This window comes from Puma concolor, chromosome B1, assembly GCF_028749965.1.
Source record: "Puma concolor isolate L17-30 chromosome B1, mPumCon1.1.hap2, whole genome shotgun sequence".
NCBI lineage: Eukaryota > Metazoa > Chordata > Mammalia > Carnivora > Felidae > Puma > Puma concolor.
Genome location: NC_141670.1, coordinates 173,286,859 through 173,304,316, shown reverse-complemented (window position 1 = coordinate 173,304,316; position 17,458 = coordinate 173,286,859). Strand labels below are relative to the sequence as shown.

General features: G+C 44.7%; 1 protein-coding gene across 11 annotated transcripts in view; it reads right to left on the bottom strand.

Moving 5' to 3' along the window:
* The window catches only part of APBB2 (amyloid beta precursor protein binding family B member 2), a 384,721-nt gene that overhangs the window by 34,131 nt on the left and 333,132 nt on the right, over nucleotides 1-17,458 (bottom strand). Inside the window, exon 1 of one of the 11 annotated variants that reach the window (XM_086705188.1) lies at nucleotides 1,953-2,106. The exons of the other annotated variants lie outside the window; for them this stretch is intronic. The gene's annotated coding sequence lies outside the window, so the exon portion shown is untranslated. Of the gene's footprint in view, nucleotides 1-1,952; nucleotides 2,107-17,458 lie in introns of those variants that run through there. 11 annotated transcript variants of the gene reach the window in all.

Sequence of the window (17,458 nt, the reverse complement as noted above, 5' to 3'; positions counted from 1 at the left end):
GTCCCAGAAGACCGACTCCAGTGCACGATGACCCACGGTCTGATTAATACCTACACTCTTGGCATGGAGATGACCTTGGCCCTACTTGTGAACACCTACAGCCCTGGGCTCAGCTGGCCTCCAAGGCAGCAGCCAGCAGCAACATCCTCTTGACTCACCTCAAGGTCACCCATACTACTTCTTAGGTGTGCTCCAGTTCAAAGGATCTAAAATGGATCCTGTGACAATATTATGTGAGCTCTAAGAACGCAAGGAGGTACTTGGGCAGTTCCCATTTTAATCACTAGGGCCGAGGCCCAGCATATACCAGGTGTTCAGTCAATACTTATTAAATAAATAAGCCCCATTGCTCAAAAGCTAGGACCCACTAGAATGATAGAGGAACTCAATGCAGCAGGTGTCAGAGAGGTAGGGTTCCTGACCCACCCAGCACATAGCCTGTGCCTTCATGCTGAGCCAAGAACGATGGTACCTTCTTCGACAATAAGGGCTGATGCTTTGTGGAAAGTCTTCCCCCATCAGGCTTCTTATTTACACTTCATTTTGGACAACACAGCCACCAACAACTTTTACAAAATTATGGACAAGGGGCACCTGCGTGGCTCAGTTAAGCATCTGACTCTTGATTTCAGCTCAGGTCATGATCTCACGGTTTGTGAGATTGAGCCCCACATCAGGCTCTGCACTGACAGTGTGGAGCCTGCTTGGGATTCTCTCTCTCCCTCTCTCTCTGCTGTCCCCTGTTCACTATCTCTCAAAAATAAAGAAACATTAAAAAAAAAACAAACCCAAATTACGGACAAAATTTTCAAATAGGGATTTAAAGCTGCTTTCTTCATAATATGTTATGCTTCTCAGTCCCTGGGAAAGGCGTCAGGACACCAAATAACTCCTATCACAAAGCAGTACCAACTAAAAGGCAGTGGCAAAGATCTGAACTTTAGGGAGAAAACTTGCAAACTGCTTTTGTGTCAGAGTGAGGATGGAGAAGAAACTGCCCAATGGTCTAAGGAACCCAAAAAACACAATACAAGGAAAGCGGGCATAACCCACCACTCAGGATTCAAGTCAAGCCAGGCTGCAGCTGCAGTTATAAAAAGAAAAAAAAAAAAAAAAAAGACTAATGGGATCGTCTGCTCCTCCGCCTTCTCCCACCCAAGGCAGTAATGAAGATTCACAACCACACATTAATTAGGGAATCAATAGATGTGCCTGGTTACAATACTGGTACAGGAAAACAGATAATGGAGAGAGAGAAGGCACAGATTCCCTGAGAATGCGATCAAATCTGTATGCACTATTTACATCATGTTTTTCTTTATATATAAAAAAAAAAAACACACAAAAAACTCCTTTTTCAATGCCAAGAGCAAGGTGATTTTCTGCATTTTGGGAATTTGAAACATTTTGTCACACGGAAGTCACACAGATAGATATTCTAAACCATATAACTAAAATTGTTTGTAAATGCAGTCTTTTTACACCAAAGAATATTGCTTTTAATCCCAAAATTGGATTATCAAGATTCTCCTAATAGACAAGAAGACATACATGTGGATTCACCAGAGGGCATGTGAAATGAACACACTCATTTACTCAATCCTAACACTGGCCACAAGAGAAATGCCCAGAGCAGAGCCTCCAAACGGCTACTGCTGCGGTCGTCAATTGGGATCAAAAGCTTCCCGCATCCCACCCCACGCCTCCAATTCACACATTCTTCACCCTTCTCTCCAGCGAGGCAGAAAGCCTCCCCCTTAGCCCTCCAGCTGCCCACGACCAGGCACTTCGCTAAGCGCCGACTCTGGCGAAGGGAGGGTGCAGCCTTTGTCCCGCGGGTCCCCTGGGCCCGCCTCGCTGTCCCCGCGAGCCAGCTCGGGATCGGACCCCGCTCGTTACCTCTGCACGCACCTGCAGACAAAGGCCCGCCGCCCCTTCCCCACGTTTCTCACCTTGGCCTCCCGCGCGGCCCCGGCGCTGGGACGAGGACAGCGGTGACCACACCAGCCAGCCGGCCGTGGCCGCTCGAACCAGCAGCGGCGCGCTCCTTCCGTCTTAAGTTGAAGCCAGTGCCTTCCGCGCCTCCCAGCGTCCGCGCCTCCCAGCGCCGGGCCTGCCCGCGCTCTCCGCCCGCCGCCGCCCGCCGCGGCCGCCCATTGGCTGCTGGGGAGGAGCCGCCCCTCCCTCCCCCCCACCCCCCGCCAGGTGTGCCCAGCAGGTGTCCCCCGTAGGGGCTTCCAGCTGCCGGACACCAGGCCCGAGGCAAGCAAGTTGGGGGGGGGGGGGCTGCGGGTAGGTAAATACCTTCATCCCCAACGAGCCCACCCGTTCTAGGACGAACATTTCCCATTTTGGACACTCGGGACTTGGCAAGTTCATTCTGATCTCGCTGAACCGCTTTACAAAGTTGACGTCCTGGGCTTGGCTTTCTGGTTCCTAACAGACCCTGCCTGAACCCTGCCGCGGGGAGTGGGGGCGTAGGGGAGCAGGAGGCAGGAGTGGGAAGGGAGGGAGCACCGCAAGCCACAGCCAGAAAGCCTTTTCAATGTCAAGACAAAGCAGGTCCAAACTGTAGCTTGATAAATGAGGCAGCGAGTGCTGAACTGAGCTTAAAGGTATTTTTCAGATTCCCTGGCAATTTACAGGAAACACTTAACAGCAAGTCATTCACCCCTACACACCTCTCCAATCCCGGCATCTCTTATGGCACTTTTTGTTTACTGCTCCAAGATGACACTGGCATCCCAACGCTACCATCTCTAGTTGAGAATCCGCTCCCCCATACACAGAAGCAGGAAAGTGTCCAGTTGGCTAAGTGACAGCATTTTAAATGAATGCTGGCCAGTCATTGACTAAAACACAGTTTGAAAGGAAAATCCAAGATCTCTTACTGTCTATATTCCGTGTGTACTCAAAGTACTTCTTCTAATTGATTCTGGGCAAGATGTTTGATTGGACAATTTAACCAAATGAAATAGGGGACATCAGCCATGTTTTCTGTTATATTCAAAGTACCATACATTTTTTTTTTTTTTAACAGGGAAAGGAATATAATCCACAAAACACACACAAGAAAATCAAGGGAGTGTGTAACTAGGAGACTTGTCTGGGTTTAGTAAAACACACCACAGGTATACTGGTAATTCTTTTAGTGTCCGTGTTTTAAAAGCAGATTAAACATCTACTCATTTGTTCAACATTTATTAAGCTCTTCCTAAATGCTGGGCTCTGTGCTGACAATTCTATTGTAGGCTTTTCTGCTTATCAGTTGTTTTTCAAGGAGGACATGTTTTAACACATGGCATATCTGAATCTATGACCAATAATTCCTCAGCTATTTAGAAATGCTGTTTACAATGAGCTGCTCCGGCAACCACAACTGTGTGGAACACAGCCTCCACTGGAAGTGGGGGTGAGTCTTGGGCTTGGGGTTCAGCAGTCAGAACAGGCATCACCAAATCTGGAGATACGAGCTGATTTCACAGAATCCCACCTGTCACCCCTTCGAGGCTGCCCTTCTTTCCTTACGCATAATTCTAGGGAGTTTGGTTACTTGCCTATAGGAGGGTGGAAACAACAAGTGAGAAGCAAAAGAGCTGCCAGATGCCCGTAGGTAACAACACAGTATGACAGCCGAGCGTCCCCTGGCAGAGAAGTCGTGCTTGACAAGTCCTGCCAACTCTACTGGCCACTGTCCTCTCAAACTCATTACCCTCCCTCCAACCCCATTGCCTCCACCCTATTTCCAGCCACCACCGTCTCTCATCTAGATGGTTAGAACAGTCTTCCAACGGTCTCCCTGGTTCCACTCTCACCCCCGACGGGCTACTCTCACAGCTGCCACACGTGTGTCCCTTTAAACAAACAAACAAATCACAAACCTGAGCATCCATGCTCAGACTGTACAACCCTCCAATGGCTTCCCATTGACTGGAGAGATATAGTCCATAATCATTTCAAGGGTCACTGAGGCCTCCTGCGATCTGGTCCTTATTCTCTCTACAACCGATGCTGCAATCACATTCCCTCCTTCTTCTCTCTGCCCCAGCCTCATGTTCCAGTTTCCGAAACATTCCCAGCTACTTCCCACCTCAGAGGCTTTGCACCATCTGTTCCCTCCTCTGGAATGCTCTTCACTGCACCGCTCATCTGGCTAATCCCTTTCGTCCTTCATATCTCAGTCCACTTCCTTGGGAAAATCTTCCTAACTGCCAGTTCATACCCCTACCCTCTCCATTCCCCAGCGTCCCAGATATTTTCTTTACAGTCCTCTTCTCCCTCACTTTATGGTGAGTCCTATACACTTACTGTAGTGTCTGGTTTTGTTTCTGTGTAGTAAAGAATTCAACCTTGACCCAACAGAGGTCTGGCCTTTTCCCTCAGCTTCTGGAGGTAAGCTCTTAGACCATGGCATGTCATGCCTATTACTAGTGTTTTTGTCTGCCTGCAGGTCTTGGGTCACACTAGATAGTCTAACAATGTGGTCTGGGGCAGGGGCTTTGGGTTACTCGGCATCAATTCCACTTCTGGAGGGGCTAGAGTCTGAGGTCAACCACATGGGTCATCAACCATGCCTATGTGATGGAGCCTCAATAAAAATTCTGGACACCAAGGCTCAGATGAACTTCCCTGGTCAGCAATACTTTGTGCATACTATCACACACTGATGCTGGAAAAGCTATACTGTCCATGACCCCACAGAGAGAGGACAACCGAGGCTCTCTGGAAATTTCCTGAACTCCGCCCTATGCAACCCTTTCTTTGGCTGATTTAAAAAAAAATTTTTTTTTAATGTTTATTTTTGAGAGAGAGAGAGAGAGAGAGAGAGAGAGAGAGAGAGAGAGAGAGAGAGACAGAGCACCAGCAGGGAAGGGGCAGAGAGAGAGAGGGAAACAGAATCTGAAGGAGCTCCAGGGTTTGAGCTGTCAGCACAGAGCCCGACACGGGGCTCGAACTCACAAACCGTGAGATCGTGACCTGAACCGAAGTTGGATGCTTAACCGACTGAGCCACCCAGGCACCCCTTTCCTTGGCTGATTTTAATCTGTATCTTTTAGGTGTAACAAACCACAACTGTGAGTGTAATAGTTTGTAAGTCTTTCTAGTTAGTGAACCTAAGACTGGTCTTGAGGACTGTTCCCCATTGTATTTTCAGCATCAAGCACATTTCCTGATACACAGTTAGTACTTAATACAGTTCATAATGATCAAATTTAATCAATTAATTTTTTCCTATAGGGATTTTTTTGTTTTAAAGTTTATTATTTATTTTGAGAGAGAGAGAGAGAAGTCAGGGAGGGGGGGCACAGAGATGCAGAGAGAGAATCCCAAGCAGGCTCCGCACTGTCAGTGCAGAGCCTGATGTGGGGCTCAATCTCACAAACCATGCAATCATGACCTGAGCCAAAATCAAGAGTGGGACGCTTAACCAACCGAGCCACTCAGGCATCCCTTCTAAAATGAGCATGTAATGAACATGTAATGCCTTTACAATTTAAAGAATAAATTTTCATTTTGTCAACTCTTACTCCTGAGTCAAGGTCCAGATCAAAATTCAGGTCTTTCATGAAGCCTTTTCCTACTCCCCAGGGCTCATCATTCTTGCCTTTGTGTTTCTGTGGCCCATTGCTCTGCTTTCCTAGCAGTCAGTGGTACTGAAACATTTGTTTCTGTGAAGGACTTGTGTTAGATCAATTCTGAATCCCTAGTGTCAGGCGTGGTGCTTACACAGAGCAGGTACACAAAAGGTATTTACAGAATGAAGGGAATTTTTAAAAAAGGGTTTAGTTTATAAAAAGGTTCAGCCATCTACGAAATTCTGATACGTTTTGCAGTTCATTCCCTGAAAAGTAAGGTAGCTGTTACTGCAGTAACTGAGTGTTATCATGGCGTACAACTCCATTATTTGCTTTTTAAAAATAAAAGTGTTCCTCGAAATTATTATCCACTTTAAAAACCTGACGTGCTTTAAATAAAAGTATGGAAGCAGATCGCCAAACCTTTAAAAGTCATCTGACTCCCTAATTAGAATGAAATATTACAGTTTATTTACATAATACATTAAAAAAATAAAAAAAAAACAACTACTAATCTTTCTCTCCTCCATACTAACCTAATTGAAAATTCAACCAGCACACTAATAATCTATGATGTCCCCAAGTAGCATAGAAAAATCAATTTTATTTCCTTCAGACCTGCATTTAAACTGGATAATAACTGCTATAATGTGCAACGGCCATAATCCAATTTCAATTTGTTTGATTAGATGAGTATAAACATTAAACAAGAAAGTCACAGGATTGTCATAACAATGTTCACACTGTTAACTCATTATAAAACAAAGCACTTTCATTTGCTACTAGAAAATATGCTGCTAGAAAATATATAAATATGAATTCAAACAATCCTTGAGTACTGTCCGCAAAGATCTTTACATTGTCTCACCCAAGATAAAAGCAGCTTTGAACTTGGAGGCCACTAGCAACTCTCCCTGAATTTAGTATAAGGAAAACTCCAAATGATTCCTTAAATATTCAAAGTCGTATTTAAACATTCCTTGGGTGGTTCAGTCGGTTAAGCGTCTGACTCTTGATTTCAGCTCAAGCCATGATCTCGAGATGGGCTCTGTGCTGACAGTGCAGAGCCTGCTTAGGATTCTCTGTCTCCCTCTCTCTCTCTGCCCCTCCCCTGGTCACTCACGCACTCTCTCTCTCTCTCTCTCTCTCTAAAATAAATAAACATTCCTTTGTTACCACATTGCATAATTACAAAGGATATCAAAGCAGCACCCAGGTCAGTGGTTCTCAAATTATACCATGCATACTAATCATTAAAATGAAGATGTCAGGGCTCACCCCAAGAGTATGATTCAGTAGGTCTGGGGTGACTCATGCTCTTCTCATATATGTCCCTGAAGGACTCAGAGGCAGGTGGCCAGTGGACTACATGCACTGAGAAATTGTTTCCAGAGAAGGGGACTGGAATTGTGTGGAGGAAGGAGGTCAAACAACACAGATAAAGACAATGGACAATGTGATGTTGTGGCTTTTTCTGTGTCCCCCAACTAGACTCTGAGCTCCTGGAAACTCAACCACGCCTTATTTGGTTTTGGTATCTTTGGTGCCCATCTCAGCAGAGAACACTTACTAAATTAATTTCACTGTAGTAAATGGCATGCACCCACACTCACACTTGCACGGACATCAGGAAAATGCACCAACAGTACACTTCCGGGGGTCACACACAATCCCAACAAGGTTATCAATCAAGCCGGTGGGATGTTTGTGCCGGACCTCGACCTCAATCAGTGCCTTTCAGGCTTCAATGTGCAAATGCATCCTCTGGGGATTTGTTAAAATGCCAACACTGATTCAGTAGGTTTGGGGTGGGACCTGCATTTCTTAAAAGCTCCCAGGTGAGGGGCACCTGGGTGGCTCAGTCGGCTAAGCATCTGACTTTGGCTCAGGTCATGATCTCACTGTTCATGGGTTCGAGCCCCACATCCGGCTCTGTGCTGACAGCTCAGAGCCTAGAGCCCACTTTGGATTCTGTGTCTCCCTCTTTCTCTGCTCCTTCTCCTGCTTGCACTCTGTTTCTCTCTCTTTCAAAAATAAACAAACATTAAAAAATTTCTTTTTAAAAGTTCCCAGGTGATGCTGATGCTCTAGTCCAGAGACTCTATTGTGAGTGGCAAGAAACCAGACGCAAATGAGCCCAACAATGGCCACAAGGATAAATAAACAGCAAAAAGGAATGTAAACTCAGATCCACAATGAACTCAAACAATAAAAGCCAGGGAGTTGTGCACCAAGAGTAATCTTTCCCAACTTATTTTAAAGGACTGTGAACCTGACAGTTGCCCTTAGAGGAATCCATAACGTGAATTTTTAAAAGAAAACCTCCTCCACCCACAAAACACCAGATACAGCAGAAGTTTTCCTTGCACTCACATACAGATGCGACGTTTATTCTAAAAATCCTCCAGGTTTGACCACAGCATCTTGTAATGAAGATTTTGAAAAAAACAAAACAAAACAAAAACCCAATTCTCCTGTCCGATGACCTGAATTCTTCATGCTCTGCCCTATAACATGCAAGGGCTATTTATAATAGATGTGTACAACAAAAATCTTTGTAAGTGGAAGACATTTCCAAGCCCTAATCAGGGAGCATAGCTCGTTTTCTGAATGCAATATTCAGCAGACAGAACCTCCCACTAGACCAAAGACAGTGGGCATTTCCCTGGCATTCACTGTACTATAGAGAAATTGACTTATCCTTCCTCCCCCCACTTCACCCAATAGTTCTCTTGTTCCCATCTGCTAGGGGGTGGGAGGTGAACATCAATCGTTACCCTTTATGATTCAGAATCCTGTGAGAATCAGCTCAGCACTCAATTCTCAAAGTGCATCTGGCTTCATCATCTCCCTATGCAACCCCTTGGAAGGCAGACTGCAGGGAGGTACAGGGGCCCTGAATGCATGAGGATGAAGAGGGCCAGGCTGTCTCCAGGTCTACTCAGGAATGAAAATGAGGGTCAAGGAAAATGCCTGCTGTCTGGCAATTTCCACAGTTAAAATTAGAGAAAAATCACGTTTGTGTTTCTGTATTAGAAACTCAAGCTCAGGGGCACGGCTCAGATGGTTAAGTCTCCTACTCCTGATTTCGACTCAAGTCATGATCTCACCATCGAGCTCTGACGTGATCGAGTTTCAACGAGAAGGAGCCCCAGATGGGGCTCTGCGCTGACTGTAGCCTGCTTAAGATTCACTCTCTCCCTCTGCCCATTCCCCACTTGCACACATGTACTCTCTCTTTCAAAATAAAAGAAAGAGAAAAAAGAAAAGAAAAGAAAAGAAAAGAAAAGAAAAGAAAAGAAAAGAAAAGAAAAGAAAAGAAAAGAAAAGAGAAACTAAAGCCTAAACTCATATTAAACCTACGGTTGGGAAAGTGGAGGCAGGGGCAATCAACTCTGGTCTACCACTGGTCTGGTTTCTGTCCCTATAGTTTTGCCTTTGCTCAAATGTCATCCATGGAACCAAACTATATGTAGCTCCGGAATTTTGCTTCTCTTACTTAGCGTAATTGTTGAGCGTGTATCAGCGCTTCGTTCCTTTTTACTGCTGAGAAATTTCATTGCATGGATGTACCATGGTGTGTTTATCCATCTACCAGTGGTGGATATTTACGTTGTTTCCAGTTTGGGGCAATTATAAATAAAACCAATAATAAGAAAATCCACCCCATTTTTTAAAGGCACAAAAACATTTAAACAGATACCTCACCAAAGAAGATACATGGTTTTCGTAAGCACAGGAAAGATGCTCAACGTCCTTATTCATTAGGGAAATGCAGGTTCAGAGCACAACGGGTTACCATGTCACACATTTTAGAGTGCTGACGTAACAGCGACAAAACCCCACGGAAACCGGGCAACACAAAGTGCTGCCGAGGACGCTGAGCACACGGGGCTCGTCCACTGTCGCCGGGAAAGCAAAGGGGGAGTTACTTCACAGAGTGCATTGGCAGTTTTTCCAGAAGCTAAACACCCCATTCCCACACAACCCAGCAGTCCCACTCCTGGGTGTTTACCCGGAAGAAGTGGAAACTTATGTTCACCCAAAAACCTACACGTGAATGCTTACAGAAACGTTATTCATGGCTCACGATTAACTTCCCCTTTTTTAAAAGTTTATTTATTTTGAGAGAGAGAGAAAGTAGGGGAGAGGCTAAGAGAGAGGGAGAGAGCCAGAATCCCAAGCAGGCTCTGTGCTGTCAGTGAGGAGCTGGATATGGGGCTTGACCTCAAGAATCGTGAGATCATGACCTGAGCCAAAAACGAGTCAGATGCTTAACCAACTGAGCCACCCAGGCGACCCTTGTCTTCCCTTTTGAGATGAATAGGCAAACTGTCTTTTTGGTGGGTCCCCTGACTAAAACTTACTTCAGTTTTGCAATGTTCACAGACCCAATGGTCACAGATCATACCAGTGATCTTTAAAAAGTAATTAGGTGGGGCGCCTGGGTGGCTCAGTTGGTTAAGCGTCCGACTTCGGCTCAGGTGATGATCTCGCGGTCCGTGAGTTCGAGCCCCGTGTCGGGCTCTGTGCTGACAGCTCAGAGCCTGGAGCCTGTTTCAGATTCTGTGTCTCCCTCTCTCTGACCCTCCCCCATTCATGCTCTCTGTCTCAAAAATAAATAAACGTTTAAAAAATTAAAAAAAAAAAAAGTAACTAGGAGAGGGGTGCCCGTGTGGCTCAGTCGGTTAAGCATGTGACTCGGCTCAGGTCATGATCTCATGGTTCGGGAGTTCCAGTCCTGCATCCCGGTGAGCTCGTGTCATGTTTCCGGAAGGTGAGCCTCTCTCTCTCTCTCCCTCCCTCTCTGCCCCTCGCTCACTTGTACGCTTTCTCTCTCTCTCTAAAAAAAAAAAAAAAAAAAAAAAAAGGAGATTATAAAATAGAGCCACTTAATTTCTTGGTGGTCACAAAACTCCGTTCTTAGAGTTTGCGGTTGAGGCTGAATCCCATAGGTAAGTTTAATTTTTAATTTTCTTAAGTGTTTATTTATTTTTGAGAGAAAGAGAAAGCACAAAAGTGGGGCAGGGGCAGAGAAAGGGGAACAGAGGATCCAAAGCAGGCTCACTGCTAAGAGCAGTGAGATCGTGAACTACGAGACCATGATCTGAGCTGAAGTTGGACGCTTAACTAACTGTACTTAACCTTGAACCACTCCTTTTCCACACTTTGCCTTCCCTCTTCTATTTATGTGCCCTCATCCCCCAAAGAGATGTCAGCCATGTCAGGAACTATGGAAAGTAAAGCAGATGAAATTTGCCAGCTTTTAGATCCTTTGGTGCTGGAGTTTAAATTAAAACATTATTTATAATTGCTAGTATCTGTTTTATCTTCATGTTCAGCAGGAAGTTCCTAATTGTGCAGGACAATGGCATTTCAGAGGAATTTTGATATACTATCCAGCATAGCAACTCTTGTTTTCATAAATAAAGCTTTACTGGAACACAGCCACAGTGATTCATTTCTGTCTTGTCTATGGCTGCTTTTATCTAACGGTGGCAGAGTTGAGTAGTCAAGACAGAGACAGAATGACCCACAAACCCTAAAATATTTACAGTCTTTCCTTTTATAGAAAAATTTGCTGACCCTTGATCTAGCAGAATGGCCTTTTGGTCATTCAATTAATATGAACCATTAGTGTACTATTTGTGTAGACTTGTATAACTACTAATTTGCATAGCATTTTATGTCTTCACATAAGAACAGTTTTGTATCTTCAAACATCAACAAATGTCTGTTCATATCTATCATTTCATTATCCCATGAGCTGTAATAAGTTGGCAATTACTACCATTTCCTTTTCACAGGTAAAGAGGTTCAGAGAGTGAGTTTATAAGAGGCGAGACCAGAACTTGAGTGCAACTCATTCTCCAAATCAGCTCTGGTCACAAAATACATAAATAGATAGATAAATAAATAAATAAATAAAATACGTAGAAAATAAACAACACACACAGCACACACAGCAAGCTGATCATTTAGTGAGCCAGCTAAGATCAGCTCGGATTTTCATCTGCCTTAATGCCCCACTGAGCTCATTCAATTAAATTCAGTGCCACACAAAGTTCACACGTGAGGCTCATGTCCTGAGATGATGTCTTTCTTTTATCCTAATTTCTGGCACTTACAGACTGCTGAAAGGCTTCTCTTTCTTACAAACTGTATCCCTTTCATACACATGAGTTGACTATACTAGTTAATGATCAGACAGTTGATTCGGGTTTCAGGGAAGCTAGAGATCAGATAATTTCTGGGGCTCTTTATGAAAAGGAATACAAAAGTACCTTCCTTTTGCAAATTTTACAAAAACCAGGTGAACTCATTGCTAAACCCTAAAAGGGGCCCTAATTTTTTTAAATTTCTTTTAACGTTTATTTATTTTTGAGAGAGTGAGACAGAGCACCAGTGGGGGAGGGGCAGAGAGAGAGGGAGACACAGAATCTGAAGCAGGCTCCAGGCTCTGAGCTGTCAGCACAGAGCCTGACGCGCGGCTCAAACCCACAAACAGTGAGATGATGACCTGAGCTGAAGTCGGACACTTAATCGAATGAGCCACTCAGGCAAAGGGGCTCTAAATTTGAAGCTTCACGATCATACTAGTAAATCCTCTGTGAATTATCTTCCCCGCTCAACAAAAGGAAGCTCATATATTCCAGACAGAGCTCTTAGTAAGAAGCGGCCCTTTCTGACTAAACAGACTCATTATTCAATTCTGCCATCCCCACTGATTCCTCATAAAGTTGCAAGAATGAAAGCATTCATGCTTAATTTCAGCAAACTCTACAGTCTTCAGTCTAGAGCAGGGGTGTTCAAAGGATGGCCCGCAGATAAAATTCGCCTCACTTGGGGATTTGTTAGGAATGCAAGTTCTCAGGCTCTACCCCAGACATCCTGAATCACAAACTGTGAGGACGGGACTCAGCCATCGTGCTTTTTGAACACCGACAGCGGATTCTGACGCGGCTCAAGTTGGAGCATCTCCGGTCCTCTAGATTGTAGATGCCACACTCTCTGCTCATGTAGAAAACATTCTGAGAAAAAGAGGGGGAAAACTACATCATTTAAGCAAGTTTTATAACTTGTCTTTAGGAACACAACAATCCAATGGCCAATTTCAACGGTAAGCAATCCCATTTTTAGAAGTTTCGGAAAACATGATGTGTAAGATGTGTGAGGATTAACCAGAAGGAGAGGAGCAAATGCTTACAGCTCAAAGTCTGCTTGGACGATTTCTGAGTGCACCAATGTCAATTAAATGAATTCATGACTTATTGAGTGAGTGAAAATGTATATTTAAACACTCCTGACACAGTCAGACTGAATCAGAATTCTGAACTCTGAATCATCTTAGAAGTTGAAGGAACTTCTCACAAAGAACCTAAATTACTTACTTCAAATAAAATTCCTTATTTTCAAAGACTGGGGGCTGGACCAAATCGATCCTTTTAACCACCAAAGGACCATTTTATTATTTTTAGCCACCAAGGATGTCTTATTTTAAAATGCATTTCTCATACAAATAATAAACGACTTTGATTTGCACCCACACTGCCTTTCTCTGTCAAAGGTATACTTAGCCACTACTCACAACTTCTGGTCAGCATGAGCTAACCAGTGTTGCCCTTCTGAGTTGATGTATTTTAATTCCCACTAGAAGCAAAGACCTGTAATGTTTTGGTTGGCTTGTGGAGCTTTGTATTATACAAATGCAAAATTTTCCCTTTCGCCTTTCCTCATCTGTAAAAGGTAAATAACACCTGTCTTCTAAGGCCTGTTCTAAGGATTAAAATAAAACAAACAAAACCCCCCAGATATAATGTAATTAGCATTGCATCTGGCACAAATATGGCCACTGCTATTCCCATGATGATCAAGCTGTTTGACATCTTGAAATGAGCTCTACAGTGGATACTTGTTCGCTTATCCGTGTTGGCCCCCCTTTCTGGGAAATACCACACCACCCAAATCCATGTGGAACAGTAGGTTCCTTGTTGACATCTTGCATGGAATGAACCTGGCCAGTTAATTTAGACTAAGGTGGGTGACTGGTCTATGCCGGGTGAGAGTCTCTCCCCTCAGGAATTTGGAATTGAGAGACTACATTCTAAGACTGGCTATTAAAGAAATCGTTATTTTTTTACCATATGAAGCAGAGAAAAGTATGAAGCCAAGAAGAGTACATCCTGACATTACTTCAAACTCTGGGTTTCAAAGGACAACCAAATTGTCCTTTGTTTAAGATCACTCGAATTGTTTTCTGTTGCTTGTAATCAATGGTCTTTAACTAACACCCACACCCCCAGTGTGGTAGAACCATATGAGGTGAGGTCAGTCCCGACCTGATAGTTTGTGACTGCAAAGTAGTCAATGGCAGTTAGGATGGCTGTTTCCTCAGCACATGTCCAGGTAGACATATCTTCCAATAGGTGGGAATCCAGAAAGGGAGTGAGTCCCTTGGCAAAACACTGAAAACTCAGACGAATTAGAGTTGAACATATCAGCCCATCCAAAGCCTTGGGAGAAGGAGAGATTTAATGAAAAAGGTTTTATGCTGGGGTCTGTTACATGCCAACTGTGGGATTCCGGTTGATTCGCTTTACCTCCTGAGTTTCAGTTTCCCATGAGACCACAACAGCAGCACCAACGGCCATCACAATAATAATGGTGGTAGATGGGTGCCTAGTCCTTATCAGTCAGGGCACAACCAGGAAAACAAAACTGCTATAAACAGTGCAAACAGGGAGTTTCACAAAATTGGTGATTTGAGTAATGGAAGAGTTGAAAAGCCAACAGGTGACAGGTGGCTGGAGCCACGAAGTGACAACAGCCAGGAGGCCCAGAGAGGGGAGAGGAACCCTTGCTGGCTTTTCACTCCTTCAGCGCCTCCCAGTGGCCAAATCCAGGCACAGCCTGGAAATACAGCCTGGTGGGGGGTGGGGCAGGGGGTCAGAGGCCAGCAGGGGAGGGCTAGGATGGAACAGGGGTTCAACCAGACAACTGCACTCACTATGGATGTGCCAGACGCCGTCCTCAGCTCTCAGCGAGAGTAACCCACCCACTCCTGGGAGGTAAGCAATGTTAGTTCCTGATGAGGAAACTGAGGTACAGAGAGGGTGATGTAACTTGCCCAAGAACACATACATAGTAAGTGGCAGGCAGGGCTGCGGTTCAAATCTGGAAAACCCATTTGATTTCTTCCAGAGGTGTGGCAAACAAAAACAAAAGGCCCCATTGTCGCAAGTGCTGTGTGTCTGTTGTTAGGGCAAATGCTTCAAACACTTAATATTCAAACACTGCATTTAGGCTGTTTATCCACAAACTAAACGTCCTGGGTGTTCTTGCTCGTTCCGAACACTGCATACCGCTCTGTGCCGGGAGCCGCTACAAATTCAGCCCTTCTGATTCACAGTCAGGTCCTCAAAACAAGTTCTCCCTTTGCAGCCATGGTCAGTTTTCCAGGTGAACAATTCTCTCCTTTCTTTTTTCCCTCATTTAGGTATTTATCAGTAAACTACTAAATTTCGGAGATGATGGTAGGTATGGAGAATAGCCACCATTCGAGCCTTTTCCTCCAAGTTTTTACTTTTCCTGTATATAGGTTACTGGTTGTTTTTTGTTTTTCTTTTTATTATTTTTTTTAATCTGAATATAGTTGACACCCGGTGTTACATTACTTTCAGGTGTACAGGATAGTGATTCAAAAAGTTTATACATTTTGTTATGCTCACCACACGTGCCATCTGTCCCCACAAAGTGCTGGTACAGTACCACTGACCATATTCCCTGTGCCCTACCTTTTATCCCCGTGACTTACTCATTCCACAATGGAAAGCGGGCCTCTCACACTCTCCTTCAACCCTCCCCGCTTCCTCTGGCAACCATTAGTTTGTCCTCCATATTTATAGGTTTGATTCTGCTGCAAAGTTAGTTACACGAGGACTCGGGCCAATCTGTGCCCGCCTGCCCCATGTCCATGGCAGGTGTTGACCAGCGGATGACAGACTCCTCAGCAAGCCGGTTTTGGTCTCCTGGCCCTTCTCTCACACTAGCAGTTCAGGTCTCTAACGTCATTAGGTCAAAGATGGCGTGGGGTGCCTGGGTGGCTCAGTCGGTTAAGCGTCTGACTCTTGGTTTTGGCTCAGGTTACCATCTCACGGTTCATTGAGTTTGAGCTCCATATCAGGCTCTGCACTGACAGTGCAAAGCGTGCTTGGGATTCTCTCTCCCTCACTCTCTCAGAAATAAATAAACTTAAAAAAAAAAAAAAAGATGGTGAGTAACCTCTATTTACTATTCTGGTAATAGGATAAACATTTCCTAAAAATAAGGCAAATGTCTGAAGGGACTGCTTTATAAACAAAATAGGGCAGAATTTTAGATTGTAGACAAGGAACGTATATGAAACCACAAAGGCTTTTGAGGGAAAAAAAACGGCTTTGATATTTCTTGGCTTACACCACTGTATTAGTTTCCTTGCCAGTTATACAACTGCTTATTTTTCTTCATAGGCTTAATGCTGTGAAGGCTTATTGCCTGTGGTATTTATCACTAAATACTTAGGAAATGCTAAAACTTACTGGAACTCACGTGCATTGGCACGTCAGCTTCCGGATACTACTTTAGAAATGGAGGAATATGAGGTCACTCCACTATGCACCTGTGTGTCTCTTAAAACGAACAAAGTACAAATGAATATGCACCACACCACCTTCAAGCTTAAATGGCAGGGAGAGAAAACATTCTAGTGTCTAAAAACGTAGACACCAAAGCATGTTATACATCATTTCCGAGGAAGACATAGTTCTCTGGCAATAAACTGCTCACCCATGAAATGAAATAACCCTTCTAGGAAAGGATGATTAATTATTTAATAAACATCGTGTATTTTTAACTTCACTGTGAAAAATAAATGGGAGGAAGTGCTCTACGAATCTCAACGGGCAGCACTCTCGGCCTCCAGCCCACTTCGCCCCACATTGTAGGTGCACAGGAGGCGGGGCTCGAGTGAGGGACAGAGGGGGTGGGGGTGGTGGTTCTCTGCCAGGTGCCCATGGCAGGCCTGCTCTCCTGTACTATCTCACCCGAGCTGCATGTAGGTTCTAAAGCCCCCATCTCTACACAGGAGGACACCAAGGCTCAGAGTGAGTAACTTGCCCAGGGTCACAAAGCCAAGAAGAGGCAGATCCAGGATCTGCTGGGGTGTGCTGAACTCAAAAGGTCTTTCCAAGATATCATCATCTGGACCACCCAGAGGAGGGGAGAGCTGAGGAAGGAGAATGGAGGAGCAGAGGAGGGGAGAAGAGAGCTCCGGTAGCAGAGTCAACCTACCTGACTGTGGTAGGTTGAGAAATGGTCCCCAGAGTATCAGGTCCTAATCCCTGGAACCTGTAAATACTACCTTACAGGGGAAAAAAGATCTTTGCAGATATGATTAAGTTGGAGATTTTGAGGTGGGGATATTATCCTAGATTGTCTGGGTGGGCTCTAAATCCAACAGCAAATGTCCCTGTGAGGGAGAGGCAGAGAGATCACACACACAGAAGAGGACGTTATGTGAAGAGGACGCAGGGACTAGGGGAATGGCCACAGCCAAAGAACGGCCAGGAGCAACCAGAAACTGGAAGATGTTGGGAGCGGATTCTTCCCAGGGTCTCCGGAGGGAGTACAGTCTTGCTAACACCTTGATTTTGCCCACTGAAAATGTTAGACTTCCGGCCTCCAGGCTGTGAGAGAATTCATTTCTGTTGCAAGCCAGCAAGTTTGTGGCAATATGTCATGACAGCCACAGGAAACAAATACACTGCCCCACTGGGTACAAGCTGAGAGTTGCCGCTGTGCGTGCCTCAGCCTGGCTGGCATCCAAATACCAAGAGATATACCCC